General features: G+C 51.5%; 1 non-coding gene and 4 pseudogenes across 1 annotated transcript; all 5 read left to right on the forward strand.

The window, feature by feature from the left end:
- The first annotated feature begins 541 nt into the window (after positions 1–541).
- LOC130298467 (U2 spliceosomal RNA) lies at positions 542–701 on the forward strand (annotated as a pseudogene).
- A 686-nt stretch (positions 702–1,387) lies between these two features.
- LOC130298516 (U2 spliceosomal RNA) lies at positions 1,388–1,567 on the forward strand (annotated as a pseudogene).
- Positions 1,568–3,653: 2,086 nt separating this feature from the next.
- LOC130298474 (U2 spliceosomal RNA) lies at positions 3,654–3,844 on the forward strand. The gene has a single exon (XR_008849828.1). It is a non-coding gene; the product is annotated as a U2 spliceosomal RNA (small nuclear RNA).
- Positions 3,845–5,934: 2,090 nt separating this feature from the next.
- LOC130298523 (U2 spliceosomal RNA) lies at positions 5,935–6,108 on the forward strand (annotated as a pseudogene).
- Positions 6,109–11,925: 5,817 nt separating this feature from the next.
- LOC130298517 (U2 spliceosomal RNA) lies at positions 11,926–12,098 on the forward strand (annotated as a pseudogene).
- The last annotated feature ends 1,971 nt before the right edge of the window (positions 12,099–14,069 follow it).

A 14,069-nucleotide genomic window follows, 5' to 3' on the forward strand; every position in this document is an offset into this window, starting at 1 on the left:
TTGTGATGTCACCTAGAACCTTCACAGCAGCGACAGCTTTATGAGGAGCATCAGCACTGCTCTGCCTGAGCAGAACCATCACCGCCATAGGTTGTCAAATAACCCGGATTTAACCCACACAGGTAAGTCCAATGGGGTGCAGGCATGTCCTCTATGCTTACAGCTTCCCGTGGGTGTTGGTTTGATACCGTTTGGGGACAGCCAAGGAGGCATCTGCAGGCAACAAAGGTAGGTGTGTGCTTGTGTGTGTGTTTCCTATGCAGATCCTAAGCCCAGTGTCACATGCAAGTAGGAGGAGTAAGAAGGGTTCCTGGCAAATCCGGGTTATGGATTGCATTTAAAAAGGCCCCGTGGGAGTGCAATGGGCCCCTGTCTTGCTGCTTAGCAATAATGGTATGGGTTTAGGTTCTGCTGTGTGTACTGGTGGTTGACTGCCCCCCAGCCCAGAGTGTGCATGGAAAATTGTCTGGCAGCCTCCCTGACAGCAAGCAGTGATAGTGCCCATGAAGGGGACCTTGTTGGGCCCGCCCCTTTCACGGTTATCGCTTCTCGGCCTTTTGGCTAAGATCAAGTGTAGTATCTGTTCTTATCAGTTTTCATGCTGGTTGGGATGGGTGCTGCATGGAGGATGCAGGTGTACCAGGGCTTTCCGGGGCTGGTTCTGAGGAATCAGCTCGACGGCTGCCCCGATGTGACCTGTTCCCTCCGGGTCTCGCCATGAGGCTGAGAGGGTCTAGAGCCGAGGTACTTTTGTGCCTCGGGGAGTGGTGACCCCGAGGTGCCGAAACTCACTGGGAGAATAGACTCACTGAGTTGAAGCACGGGCACCATAATCTCTTCACCTTGTGGCACTCACCTCTTGATTCCCGGCCTTCTGGCTAGGATCAGAGAAATTTTTATAGATCCGGCCGGATGTCCGGGCAGTATATCTGCACACATTCACTTATTTATTTCTTTTTTGTCTCACTGTGTCACTTTTTGCGTGTTGTGTGTTCACAGGATTTGTCAGGATGCGGTAGCCCTTCTGGGTGTCCCTCCTGGCGGTCTAGGGGAGGTGTGTGTGGCCATTAGGTTCCGCACCTCCCTGCAAACACCCCGGGTACTCCTGCTTTGGCAGGGTACCTACCGTAATCGGCTCTGCGGGCAGATACCTTGGCCAACGCCAAGGGGGATGCCGGGAGCATTTGTGGTCCCCTAGTAGCTTCGGCGAAAAGGGACATCGAACCTGGAACCTCGCAGGTACCTTTTGGTCCGGAGGTGAAGGGTAAGGTTTGTTGGGGGGCCTCTCTCCTATCGGAGAAGGGCTTGCGATAGACCGCATCCTTTGTGCACGTTTTTTTAGTGTAACACGTTTGCACTTTTTCTTGCACTTTGGGTGAATCGAAAGCACGTTCCTCGGCTTTAGATAAAAGAATCTGTTCTTATCAGTTTAATATCTGATACGTCCCCTATCTGGGGACCATATATTAAATGGATTTTTGAGAACGGGGGCCGATTTCGAAGCTTGCTTCCGTCGCCCTATGCATTGACCCGATATGGCAGTATCTTCGGGTACAGTGCACCACCCCCTTACAGGGTTAAAAAGAAAGATTCCTACTTTCATTGCTACCTGCTTGCTGGCTAGCCAGCTAGCCAGCCCTGTGGGCCTTGCTGCTGCTGCAGCCAATAAACAAAAGGTGGTGCTGCTGCTGCTTCTGCTGCTTCTGCTTCTGCTTGTGTCTGGCCCCTGTTGGAGCGTCCAGGCACAGGACTTCTGCTGCTGCTGACTAAATGGCCTCCTTAATTGGATCATTTGAGTAGCCAGCACACCTGTGCAGGTAGGGCATGACATGATAGGCAGCTGCCTTGATAGCGGGTGGGTGCTGAATGTTCCTAATTGACAAAATAAGATTAATGCTTATGAAGAAATATAAAATCTCATCCCTTCCCCAATATCGCGCCACACCCCTACCCCTTAATTCCCTGGTTGAACGTGATGGACATATGTCTTTTTTCGACCGTACTAACTATGTAACTATGTAACATAACATGGGGGGGGGGGGGTCTCCTGGCTGTTCACACAGGTGTGTCATTGCTGTACATTGACCATGCATTGCTTCTGTGGTATTGCAAAGGCAAAGACAAATGCTTCCAGCCATCCATTGCACTAATGGATTGGTCATCAGCTGGCTGTCTATGTCCCGCATCAATATAGACCAAAGTACAGAGGGTTAGGCTATGCTATTGTGCACCTACCTGATGCATCAGAAGGTGCGAGGCCCTTGCTAAATTCTGTGCACAGACTTTGAGATCTATGCTTTAGACTGTATCTAAACCTGCTCCAACATGGACTGACATTCTGGCCTACTTTCAGCCGATGCGACTTGTCTGTCGCTGAACAGTCGCTTTTTATGTATTCAGCACCTATGTATAATGTTGTAAAAATGCTCTAGAAGCTAAAGTCGCAGAAATGTCACACATATTTGGCCTGCAACTTTCTGTGCGACAAATTCAGACAGGAAAAATCAGTATAAATCCTTAGAAAATTATCCCCCAGTGTCTCCATCTGCTGGCGGTATTGAATAAGCATTGCTGCACTGATGGGGTATGCATTAGACGAAAAAAAAGAAGAAAAAGAAGAATAATACGCCCAGAAAAGAGGCGAAAAGGAGAAAAACGTAAAAAAACGTGAAAAAAAAGTAAGAGGAAGAGAAGGGAAAAAAAGGTGGAAATGGGTTTAAAAGTGATTTCGGCGGAGAAATATATATATATATATATATATATATATATATATATATATATGCGCACACACACACATAGATATAAACGTATTCTCCGTTGAGATATTGCAGCCGCTGCTGTGTCCAGGCCCAGGAGCCTTAGCACTGTGCTGTGATGTCACTCAATACCACTGACATCACTAGGTGTAAACAACATCTCTCCTTTGCTGTGTATGTGACTATGGAGCTGTTTGGTGATGTCGTCTATTACGGCCTTCATAGAAGCAACAGGAGATTGTTGCATCCATCTTGAACCCTCAGAACTACAGTGCTATGATGTCACTCACTTCCACAGGCCTTGCAGAGTGTAAACAACAACAACCCAGCTTTGTTGTGTATGTAACCAAAGGGATTTGTGATGTCACCTAGAACCTTCACAGCAGCGACAGCTTTATGAGGAGCATCAGCACTGCTCTGCCTGAGCAGAACCATCACCGCCATAGGTTGTCAAATAACCCGGATTTAACCCACACAGGTAAGTCCAATGGGGTGCAGGCATGTCCTCTATGCTTACAGCTTCCCGTGGGTGTTGGTTTGATACCGTTTGGGGACAGCCAAGGAGGCATCTGCAGGCAACAAAGGTAGGTGTGTGCTTGTGTGTGTGTTTCCTATGCAGATCCTAAGCCCAGTGTCACATGCAAGTAGGAGGAGTAAGAAGGGTTCCTGGCAAATCCGGGTTATGGATTGCATTTAAAAAGGCCCCGTGGGAGTGCAATGGGCCCCTGTCTTGCTGCTTAGCAATAATGGTATGGGTTTAGGTTCTGCTGTGTGTACTGGTGGTTGACTGCCCCCCAGCCCAGAGTGTGCATGGAAAATTGTCTGGCAGCCTCCCTGACAGCAAGCAGTGATAGTGCCCATGAAGGGGACCTTGTTGGGCCCGCCCCTTTCACGGTTATCGCTTCTCGGCCTTTTGGCTAAGATCAAGTGTAGTATCTGTTCTTATCAGTTTAATATCTGATACGTCCCCTATCTGGGGACCATATATTAAATGGATTTTTGAGAACGGGGGCCGATTTCGAAGCTTGCTTCCGTCGCCCTATGCATTGACCCGATATGGCAGTATCTTCGGGTACAGTGCACCACCCCCTTACAGGGTTAAAAAGAAAGATTCCTACTTTCATTGCTACCTGCTTGCTGGCTAGCCAGCTAGCCAGCCCTGTGGGCCTTGCTGCTGCTGCAGCCAATAAACAAAAGGTGGTGCTGCTGCTGCTTCTGCTGCTTCTGCTTCTGCTTGTGTCTGGCCCCTGTTGGAGCGTCCAGGCACAGGACTTCTGCTGCTGCTGACTAAATGGCCTCCTTAATTGGATCATTTGAGTAGCCAGCACACCTGTGCAGGTAGGGCATGACATGATAGGCAGCTGCCTTGATAGCGGGTGGGTGCTGAATGTTCCTAATTGACAAAATAAGATTAATGCTTATGAAGAAATATAAAATCTCATCCCTTCCCCAATATCGCGCCACACCCCTACCCCTTAATTCCCTGGTTGAACGTGATGGACATATGTCTTTTTTCGACCGTACTAACTATGTAACTATGTAACATAACATGGGGGGGGGGGGGTCTCCTGGCTGTTCACACAGGTGTGTCATTGCTGTACATTGACCATGCATTGCTTCTGTGGTATTGCAAAGGCAAAGACAAATGCTTCCAGCCATCCATTGCACTAATGGATTGGTCATCAGCTGGCTGTCTATGTCCCGCATCAATATAGACCAAAGTACAGAGGGTTAGGCTATGCTATTGTGCACCTACCTGATGCATCAGAAGGTGCGAGGCCCTTGCTAAATTCTGTGCACAGACTTTGAGATCTATGCTTTAGACTGTATCTAAACCTGCTCCAACATGGACTGACATTCTGGCCTACTTTCAGCCGATGCGACTTGTCTGTCGCTGAACAGTCGCTTTTTATATATTCAGCACCTATGTATAATGTTGTAAAAATGCTCTAGAAGCTAAAGTCGCAGAAATGTCACACATATTTGGCCTGCAACTTTCTGTGCGACAAATTCAGACAGGAAAAATCAGTATAAATCCTTAGAAAATTATCCCCCAGTGTCTCCATCTGCTGGCGGTATTGAATAAGCATTGCTGCACTGATGGGGTATGCATTAGACGAAAAAAAAGAAGAAAAAGAAGAATAATACGCCCAGAAAAGAGGCGAAAAGGAGAAAAACGTAAAAAAACGTGAAAAAAAAGTAAGAGGAAGAGAAGGGAAAAAAAGGTGGAAATGGGTTTAAAAGTGATTTCGGCGGAGAAATATATATATATATATATATATATATATATATATATATATATATATGCGCACACACACACATAGATATAAACGTATTCTCCGTTGAGATATTGCAGCCGCTGCTGTGTCCAGGCCCAGGAGCCTTAGCACTGTGCTGTGATGTCACTCAATACCACTGACATCACTAGGTGTAAACAACATCTCTCCTTTGCTGTGTATGTGACTATGGAGCTGTTTGGTGATGTCGTCTATTACGGCCTTCATAGAAGCAACAGGAGATTGTTGCATCCATCTTGAACCCTCAGAACTACAGTGCTATGATGTCACTCACTTCCACAGGCCTTGCAGAGTGTAAACAACAACAACCCAGCTTTGTTGTGTATGTAACCAAAGGGATTTGTGATGTCACCTAGAACCTTCACAGCAGCGACAGCTTTATGAGGAGCATCAGCACTGCTCTGCCTGAGCAGAACCATCACCGCCATAGGTTGTCAAATAACCCGGATTTAACCCACACAGGTAAGTCCAATGGGGTGCAGGCATGTCCTCTATGCTTACAGCTTCCCGTGGGTGTTGGTTTGATACCGTTTGGGGACAGCCAAGGAGGCATCTGCAGGCAACAAAGGTAGGTGTGTGCTTGTGTGTGTGTTTCCTATGCAGATCCTAAGCCCAGTGTCACATGCAAGTAGGAGGAGTAAGAAGGGTTCCTGGCAAATCCGGGTTATGGATTGCATTTAAAAAGGCCCCGTGGGAGTGCAATGGGCCCCTGTCTTGCTGCTTAGCAATAATGGTATGGGTTTAGGTTCTGCTGTGTGTACTGGTGGTTGACTGCCCCCCAGCCCAGAGTGTGCATGGAAAATTGTCTGGCAGCCTCCCTGACAGCAAGCAGTGATAGTGCCCATGAAGGGGACCTTGTTGGGCCCGCCCCTTTCACGGTTATCGCTTCTCGGCCTTTTGGCTAAGATCAAGTGTAGTATCTGTTCTTATCAGTAGGGGATACTTACCTGGCAGGGGAGATACCATGATCGCTACGGTCTGAAGAACTCCAAGCATTGTGGTAGAGATTTTGCGTAGTACGATTGCAGTACTTTTCGTTCTTATTAGAACCGCATTTCTCTAGAGCATACCACCTGAAGATCGTCTCCTGCCTGCCTCGGAACATCTGAAGAAGGAGAAGATCTTGAAGACTGCAGCTCCGGAAGAAGCCGACGAAGAACCTGGAAGAAGGGAATCGGCGGTGAATTCCGGAACAGCGGCGAAGAGGAAGGCGGCGCAGAATCTTTTCGAAGAAACTCGCTGCCTCTGGAGAAGGATTTGCATAGCTCCTCCCACCGGGACCGGATCTGCATAGCTCCTCCCACCCGGGAAAGAAGACTTTGCGAAGCCTCTCTCCACAAGCAAGCAAGGAAGCGGAAAAGAGCCTGCTGGAAGAAGCCATGGCCTCAACCAGCAAGTCCACCCAGGAGGCTGCAGGGCAAGGCCTGGAGGTCCAGCCCCAACCACAGCAAGCTTCAACCTCCACCACGGCAAGGCAGAAGGGCGGCAGAATTCCTAACCTGGAAGCTCCAACCCTGGAGCCCTGGATGAGGCAGACTGTTGCCTTGAAGCTCAAGCCCGTGGACGGAAGGGTGCCGGACATGTCCCACGACGTGTTCTGCAAGAAGATGCTGGCGGATCAAGGCTTCCCCACGGCTGACACCCTGGGAATAGCAACCTTCTTTTCGGGAATCTTCTACATCACCTTTGCCACCATTGGGACCTGTAGAAGATACTGGGAGGTGGTGAAAGCGGCGAGTCCCGAATCCCCTTTCTCTCGCTTTGTGGGCAACTGCCTTATTCAAAGAGAGGAGAGGCGGGTGACGGTCTCAATGCGGAACCCACACACCCCAGGCACGGACATCTCGACCTTCCTGAAGCGCTTCTGCACCGTGGTGAGGGAGCCCACCCGCATCCTGAACTCACTCGGATACTGGACCTGCAAGTGGTCTGTGGTCGTCAGACTCAACAAGAACCCTGCTTCTCCAGACGGACTACAGCACCTGCCAACGACATTTTCCTTGGGCAACTCCACAGGACTTATCTTCTACCCGGACATGCCGCAGACCTGCAGGAGATGTGGCAAGATGGGCCACGAGGGCAAGGACTGTACGGAGGATGCCTGCAGGTATTGCCGTGTGACAGGTCACACGACCAAGGACTGCCCCAAGAGCAAGACCTGCAACCTCTGCGGACTGGCAGCCCACAGCTACAAGGACTGCCCCCAGAGGGAGAGAACATGGGCATCTGTGGCAGCGAGAGCACCGAAGCCAGCCCCAGCTCCGGAGCCAACACCACGGATGGCCAAGCCGACCAAGGAGGGTAAGAAGGCGAAAGCCACCACCCCTGCCCCGTCCCGCCCCTCCCCTGCCCCTCCCGCCCCATCCCCTGCCCCTCCCGCCCCATCTCCTGCCCCATCCCGCCCCACCCCTGCCCCATCCCGTCCCACCCCTGCCCCATCCCGTCCCACCCCTGCCCCTCCTGCCCCATCCCGTCCCACCCCTGCCCCTCCTGCCCCATCCCGTCCCACCCCCGCCCCTCCTGCCCCATCCCGCCCCACCCCTGCCCCCCGTACCCCACCCCGGCCCACCCCTGCCCCCCGTACCCCACCCCGGCCCACCCCTGCCCCGTCCTCCCCTGCCCGGCCCACCCCTGCCCCGTCCTCCCCTGCCCGGCCCACCCCTGCCCCGTCCTCCCCTGCCCGGGCACTCTCTCCTGCCCCCCGCCCCACCCAGCCTCCTTTCTCTCCTGGCCCAGCAGCACCTAACCCCCCTCCAGCTGCTGGTGCCCGCCCTTCGGAGGACTTTCCTGTGCTTCCTCCCCCAGGTACCATACAGAGGAAGAGGAAAGGAAGGGACAACGTATCAGAAGAGTCCCACAAAAGAAAGATAATCGAGACCTGCGAGACCCCTCAAGCTTCAGATGAGGAGGAGGAGATGGAGCAGGTCTGCGAGAGCCTTGAGGCTTCAGAAGGAGAGGAGGTGATGGAGCAGGCCCAAGTGGAGCAGGTCCAAGCAGAGCCAGTCCAAGCTCAATCTATGGAGGAGCTGCTGCAGGACCCAGAGGTTAAGAAAATCCTGGACACTCCGTCCAACACGGTCTACGACGAGTTCTTGGAAGGGCGCTACGAGAAGCCACAGGAGCCGACAGGCGCCAGAGAAGAGGACCCGTCCGACCAGACTGGTAACTAGTATCAGAACTAACCTCTCTTTTTATTCCCATGGCTGATCTCAACATCTTCTGCATTAATGTGAGGAGTATTAGAGCTTGGTTCAGATTTCAGACTGTTCTTACGTTCTTAGATTCCCAGAGGTGTGATGTTTACATGTTGCAGGAATGTGCTTTGTCTGCTTCTAGGTCTTACAACCATCTGGCCAGGCAGTGGCCTCACGGCCCTTCCTACTGGTCTGGTGGGGGCGACAATAGGTCTGCGGGGGTGGCCATCCTGATCAGGGGAGGTAACTTTGCACTTGATTCCGTCCGGGAGCTCGTCTGTGGCAGACTTCTTGTCGCAGACGGTTCCTGGGCGGGTGAGCCCGTGCGGCTCATCAACGTGTATGCCTCCCCTGAGAGGGATGTCCGACTGGAGGTTCTCCAGGCCCTGCGGGCTGAACTCGCCACCACTAGGGCAGTAGTGTTGGGTGGTGACTTCAACTGCCCCATTGAGGTGGAAGGGCGCAGTTCTGGCACATCCGCCAACCTGGACGTGACGTCTAAACTGCTGATTGAGATGGTGACGGAGGCATCCTTGCAGGACGTTGTCGGGTCCATCGGGAACGGCTCCGTAAACTATACGTGGAGCCGTCCCGATGGCTCGCTCCGTTCTCGGATAGACTTCATCTTCACTTCGAGAGCAGTCAGAAAGGTGTCGTACTCTATGGTCCCCTGCTTCTTCTCTGACCACAGGGCCATTCGATTCCGGGGGACTCTGGGCCATGGATTCCCACCTGGCCCGGGCTCCTGGAAGTTGAATTGTGCCCTGTTGGAGCAGAGGGAGGTCATGGAGGAACTTAGGGATGCTTACCTTGTATGGCGAAATGACAAATGCCTGTTCAAGTGCATCAGCGATTGGTGGGAATATGTTAAAGTCGAATTCCGTTGTTTCTTTCAGGCAAAAGGCAGACAACAGGCGTGTGCGAAGAAGTGGGACTTGAGGAAACTGCAGCGCGAGCTGCGGTCCCTGCAGGACCTGCTCCAGTGTGGCTGGGACGTCAGGGAGGAGCTGGAGGAGACCAAAAAGAGCTTGAAAAGGCACTTTGAGGAGGAATCCAAGCGAATCGTCTTTCGTTCCAAGGTGGAGAACCTGGAGAAGGGTGAGAAATGTAACTCTTTCTTTTTCAGGAAGCTCCATGCCGGCCACACGCCCCTGACTGAGCTACGAGATGAGACCGGACACATGAGGAGCGGCAAGGAGGAAGTGATGGGGGTCGTCCACGACTTCTACAGCAACCTCTACGCCCCCAAGTCATCCGACCCCGAAGCCGCCGAGAGGTTCCTGTCAGGTGTCACTAACGTTGTTGATCCCGCAGGTGCGGCGGCAATGGACGATCCCTTGACGGTGGGGGAGCTGCTCTCTGCCGCTAAATCCTTTAAGCCCGGCAGGACCCCGGGCAGTGACGGTCTCCCGGCCGAGCTCTACGTAGCGCTGGGTGACCTGATCTGTCCGGACCTGTTGGAGGTGTACGAGGAGATGGTGGTGGGGGGCAGAATGCCTCCGTCGTTGAGGGAAGGGATGATCACGATCTTGTATAAGCGGAAGGGGGAGAGATGTGACCTGAAAAACTGGCGTCCCATCTCTCTCCTGAACGTGGACTACAAGATCCTCGCCAAGGTGCTGGCCAACAGGCTGAAACCTGTCATGGGGCAGATCGTCCATCCGGACCAGACCTGCAGCATTCCTGGCCGCAGGATTGCCGACAGCCTTGCCCTTGTGAGAGACACGGTCCATTACATCCAGGACCGCGGGGGCCGCGCCGCCCTGGTCAGCTTAGATCAGGAGAAGGCGTTCGACCGTGTCTCCCACGCATTCATGGACAGGGTTTTGCGCAGGCTGGGTCTGGGGAAGATGTTTTGCTCTTTTGTTAACGTTATGTATTTTGACATTTACAGCACGGTGTTGGTGAACGGCTGGAAGACTGACCCCTTTTCCATTCTTTCAGGGGTTAGACAAGGCTGCCCTCTTTCACCTCTCCTTTTTGTTTGTGTTATAGAGCTCTTCGCTGAGACTATCCGGCAGAATGGAGAGATCAGAGGGATCACCGCACCAGGACCAGATCGCCACGAGGTCAAGTGCTCGCTCTACATGGACGACGTGACCGTCTTCTGCGCTGACCAGCGTTCGGTGACTGCACTCGTCCAGACCTGCGAGGACTTCGGCAGAGCTTCGGGGGCAAAAGTCAACTGCGGGAAGTCGGAGGCCATGCTCTTCGGGGAATGGCACCTGGCTTCTCCCGCCCCCTTCCCCTTTGCCGTTAAGCCGGACTTCATTCAAATTCTTGGAGTCTGGTTCGGGAAGGAAGGAGCGGCCCTTAAGTCTTGGCAAGACCGACTAGGAAGGATAAACTCGAAGATCGGACTGTGGAGCTCCAGAAAGCTCACGATGGAAGGCAAGGCACTTGTCCTGCGGAGTGAAGTTTTGCCTGTGCTCCAATATACCGCACAGGCCTGGCCTCCCCATACCACCGTTTGCAAGGCCATCACCCGGACAGTGTTTGGCTTCGTCTGGGGCAAAATGGACAGAGTCAAGAGGACCGTGATGTACAAGGAACCCCGCAGGGGTGGGAAGGGAATACCCGACATCCCCGCTCTGCTGAGGGCCTCCTTTGCATGTGTCACGGTGCAGCGGACTCTTGTAGAAAAGACTGGCTCAGCGGGCAGGTCCATGTCTCGCTTGCTTCTCATGCCCCTCTGGAGACAGCTGGGCTGGGACAAGTGGGACAGCTCCATCCCTTACAACTGGAACACTCCCTGGTTCTATGGGGATGTTGTCCGGTTTGTGAGGGAGCACCAGCTGGAAGGACTGAAACCAGACCTATGGAAGCCAAAGACAATCCACAAGCTCATCCGAGCTAAGGACTCGACCGAGCTGGTTCCGGGACTCCCCGCAGCCACTGCAGAGACAGTTTGGAACAATGTGGCCTCAAAGCGGCTTACCAATGGACACAAGGACTTGTCGTGGATGGCCGTCATGGGAGGTCTCTCTCTCAGGTCATTCATGCATGCCCGCAACCTGTGCAAGACCCGGTACTGCCCCCGTTGCCCCTACGTGGAGGAAACATCTTTCCACGTGTTTTGGCAGTGCCCCTTTGCACAGGGTCTGTTGGACGCCCTAGAACAGGAACTCAGAGACTCAGTGCCCAGGAGCTGCCTATCGTACCATTCGGTGCTTTACGGCCTGTTCCCTGGGACCCACGACGTGGAGGCCATCCAGGAGGCCTGGCGCCTTATGAACTGTTTTAAGGACGCAGTGTGGCTTGCCAGGAACCGCCTCGTGATCAACAGGGAAAACATGTCCGTCCGGGACTGCCGCAGGTTCATCAAGAACCTGCTTAGAGACTATTCCATCTTGGACAGCTCGGCCGTTGATGAGGAAGAAGAGGAGTGAAGACCCCTCTCCTTCTCCCATGTCTCCCTGAAGATACAGCCCAACAGTTTGGCCCTGTGATCCGCCCCCTCCCTACCCCCACATAGTCGCCCACACCCCTACCCCGATCACAGATTGTATTATTTGGTTTTTGTTTGATCTCTTGTGCCTTTATATTGCAGGATTGAGCTGAATGTTAGAGTAGCATGGTGTGCGATGTATAGCTTAGGGAACCTTTGCTGTGTATTGTACTATCATGCTTTGTGTGACTGTAATTTATTGTACGACTTGTAATGACTGAACGGAAAATAAAGCTCTTTCAATCAAAAATCTGTTCTTATCAGTTTAATATCTGATACGTCCCCTATCTGGGGACCATATATTAAATGGATTTTTGAGAACGGGGGCCGATTTCGAAGCTTGCTTCCGTCGCCCTATGCATTGACCCGATATGGCAGTATCTTCGGGTACAGTGCACCACCCCCTTACAGGGTTAAAAAGAAAGATTCCTACTTTCATTGCTACCTGCTTGCTGGCTAGCCAGCTAGCCAGCCCTGTGGGCCTTGCTGCTGCTGCAGCCAATAAACAAAAGGTGGTGCTGCTGCTGCTTCTGCTGCTTCTGCTTCTGCTTGTGTCTGGCCCCTGTTGGAGCGTCCAGGCACAGGACTTCTGCTGCTGCTGACTAAATGGCCTCCTTAATTGGATCATTTGAGTAGCCAGCACACCTGTGCAGGTAGGGCATGACATGATAGGCAGCTGCCTTGATAGCGGGTGGGTGCTGAATGTTCCTAATTGACAAAATAAGATTAATGCTTATGAAGAAATATAAAATCTCATCCCTTCCCCAATATCGCGCCACACCCCTACCCCTTAATTCCCTGGTTGAACGTGATGGACATATGTCTTTTTTCGACCGTACTAACTATGTAACTATGTAACATAACATGGGGGGGGGGGGTCTCCTGGCTGTTCACACAGGTGTGTCATTGCTGTACATTGACCATGCATTGCTTCTGTGGTATTGCAAAGGCAAAGACAAATGCTTCCAGCCATCCATTGCACTAATGGATTGGTCATCAGCTGGCTGTCTATGTCCCGCATCAATATAGACCAAAGTACAGAGGGTTAGGCTATGCTATTGTGCACCTACCTGATGCATCAGAAGGTGCGAGGCCCTTGCTAAATTCTGTGCACAGACTTTGAGATCTATGCTTTAGACTGTATCTAAACCTGCTCCAACATGGACTGACATTCTGGCCTACTTTCAGCCGATGCGACTTGTCTGTCGCTGAACAGTCGCTTTTTATGTATTCAGCACCTATGTATAATGTTGTAAAAATGCTCTAGAAGCTAAAGTCGCAGAAATGTCACACATATTTGGCCTGCAACTTTCTGTGCGACAAATTCAGACAGGAAAAATCAGTATAAATCCTTAGAAAATTATCCCCCAGTGTCTCCATCTGCTGGCGGTATTGAATAAGCATTGCTGCACTGATGGGGTATGCATTAGACGAAAAAAAAGAAGAAAAAGAAGAATAATACACCCAGAAAAGAGGCGAAAAGGAGAAAAACGTAAAAAAACGTGAAAAAAAAGTAAGAGGAAGAGAAGGGAAAAAAAGGTGGAAATGGGTTTAAAAGTGATTTCGGCGGAGAATATATATATATATATATATATATATATATATATATATATATATATATGCGCACACACACACATAGATATAAACGTATTCTCCGTTGAGATATTGCAGCCGCTGCTGTGTCCAGGCCCAGGAGCCTTAGCACTGTGCTGTGATGTCACTCAATACCACTGACATCACTAGGTGTAAACAACATCTCTCCTTTGCTGTGTATGTGACTATGGAGCTGTTTGGTGATGTCGTCTATTACGGCCTTCATAGAAGCAACAGGAGATTGTTGATCCATCTTGAACCCTCAGAACTACAGTGCTATGATGTCACTCACTTCCACAGGCCTTGCAGAGTGTAAACAACAACAACCCAGCTTTGTTGTGTATGTAACCAAAGGGATTTGTGATGTCACCTAGAACCTTCACAGCAGCGACAGCTTTATGAGGAGCATCAGCACTGCTCTGCCTGAGCAGAACCATCACCGCCATAGGTTGTCAAATAACCCGGATTTAACCCACACAGGTAAGTCCAATGGGGTGCAGGCATGTCCTCTATGCTTACAGCTTCCCGTGGGTGTTGGTTTGATACCGTTTGGGGACAGCCAAGGAGGCATCTGCAGGCAACAAAGGTAGGTGTGTGCTTGTGTGTGTGTTTCCTATGCAGATCCTAAGCCCAGTGTCACATGCAAGTAGGAGGAGTAAGAAGGGTTCCTGGCAAATCCGGGTTATGGATTGCATTTAAAAAGGCCCCGTGGGAGTGCAATGGGCCCCTGTCTTGCTGCTTAGCAATAATGGTATGGGTTTAGGTTCTGCTGTGTGTACTG

This window comes from Hyla sarda, unplaced genomic scaffold (genome assembly GCF_029499605.1).
Source record: "Hyla sarda isolate aHylSar1 unplaced genomic scaffold, aHylSar1.hap1 scaffold_1002, whole genome shotgun sequence".
In the NCBI taxonomy this organism is placed as follows: Eukaryota; Metazoa; Chordata; class Amphibia; order Anura; family Hylidae; genus Hyla; species Hyla sarda.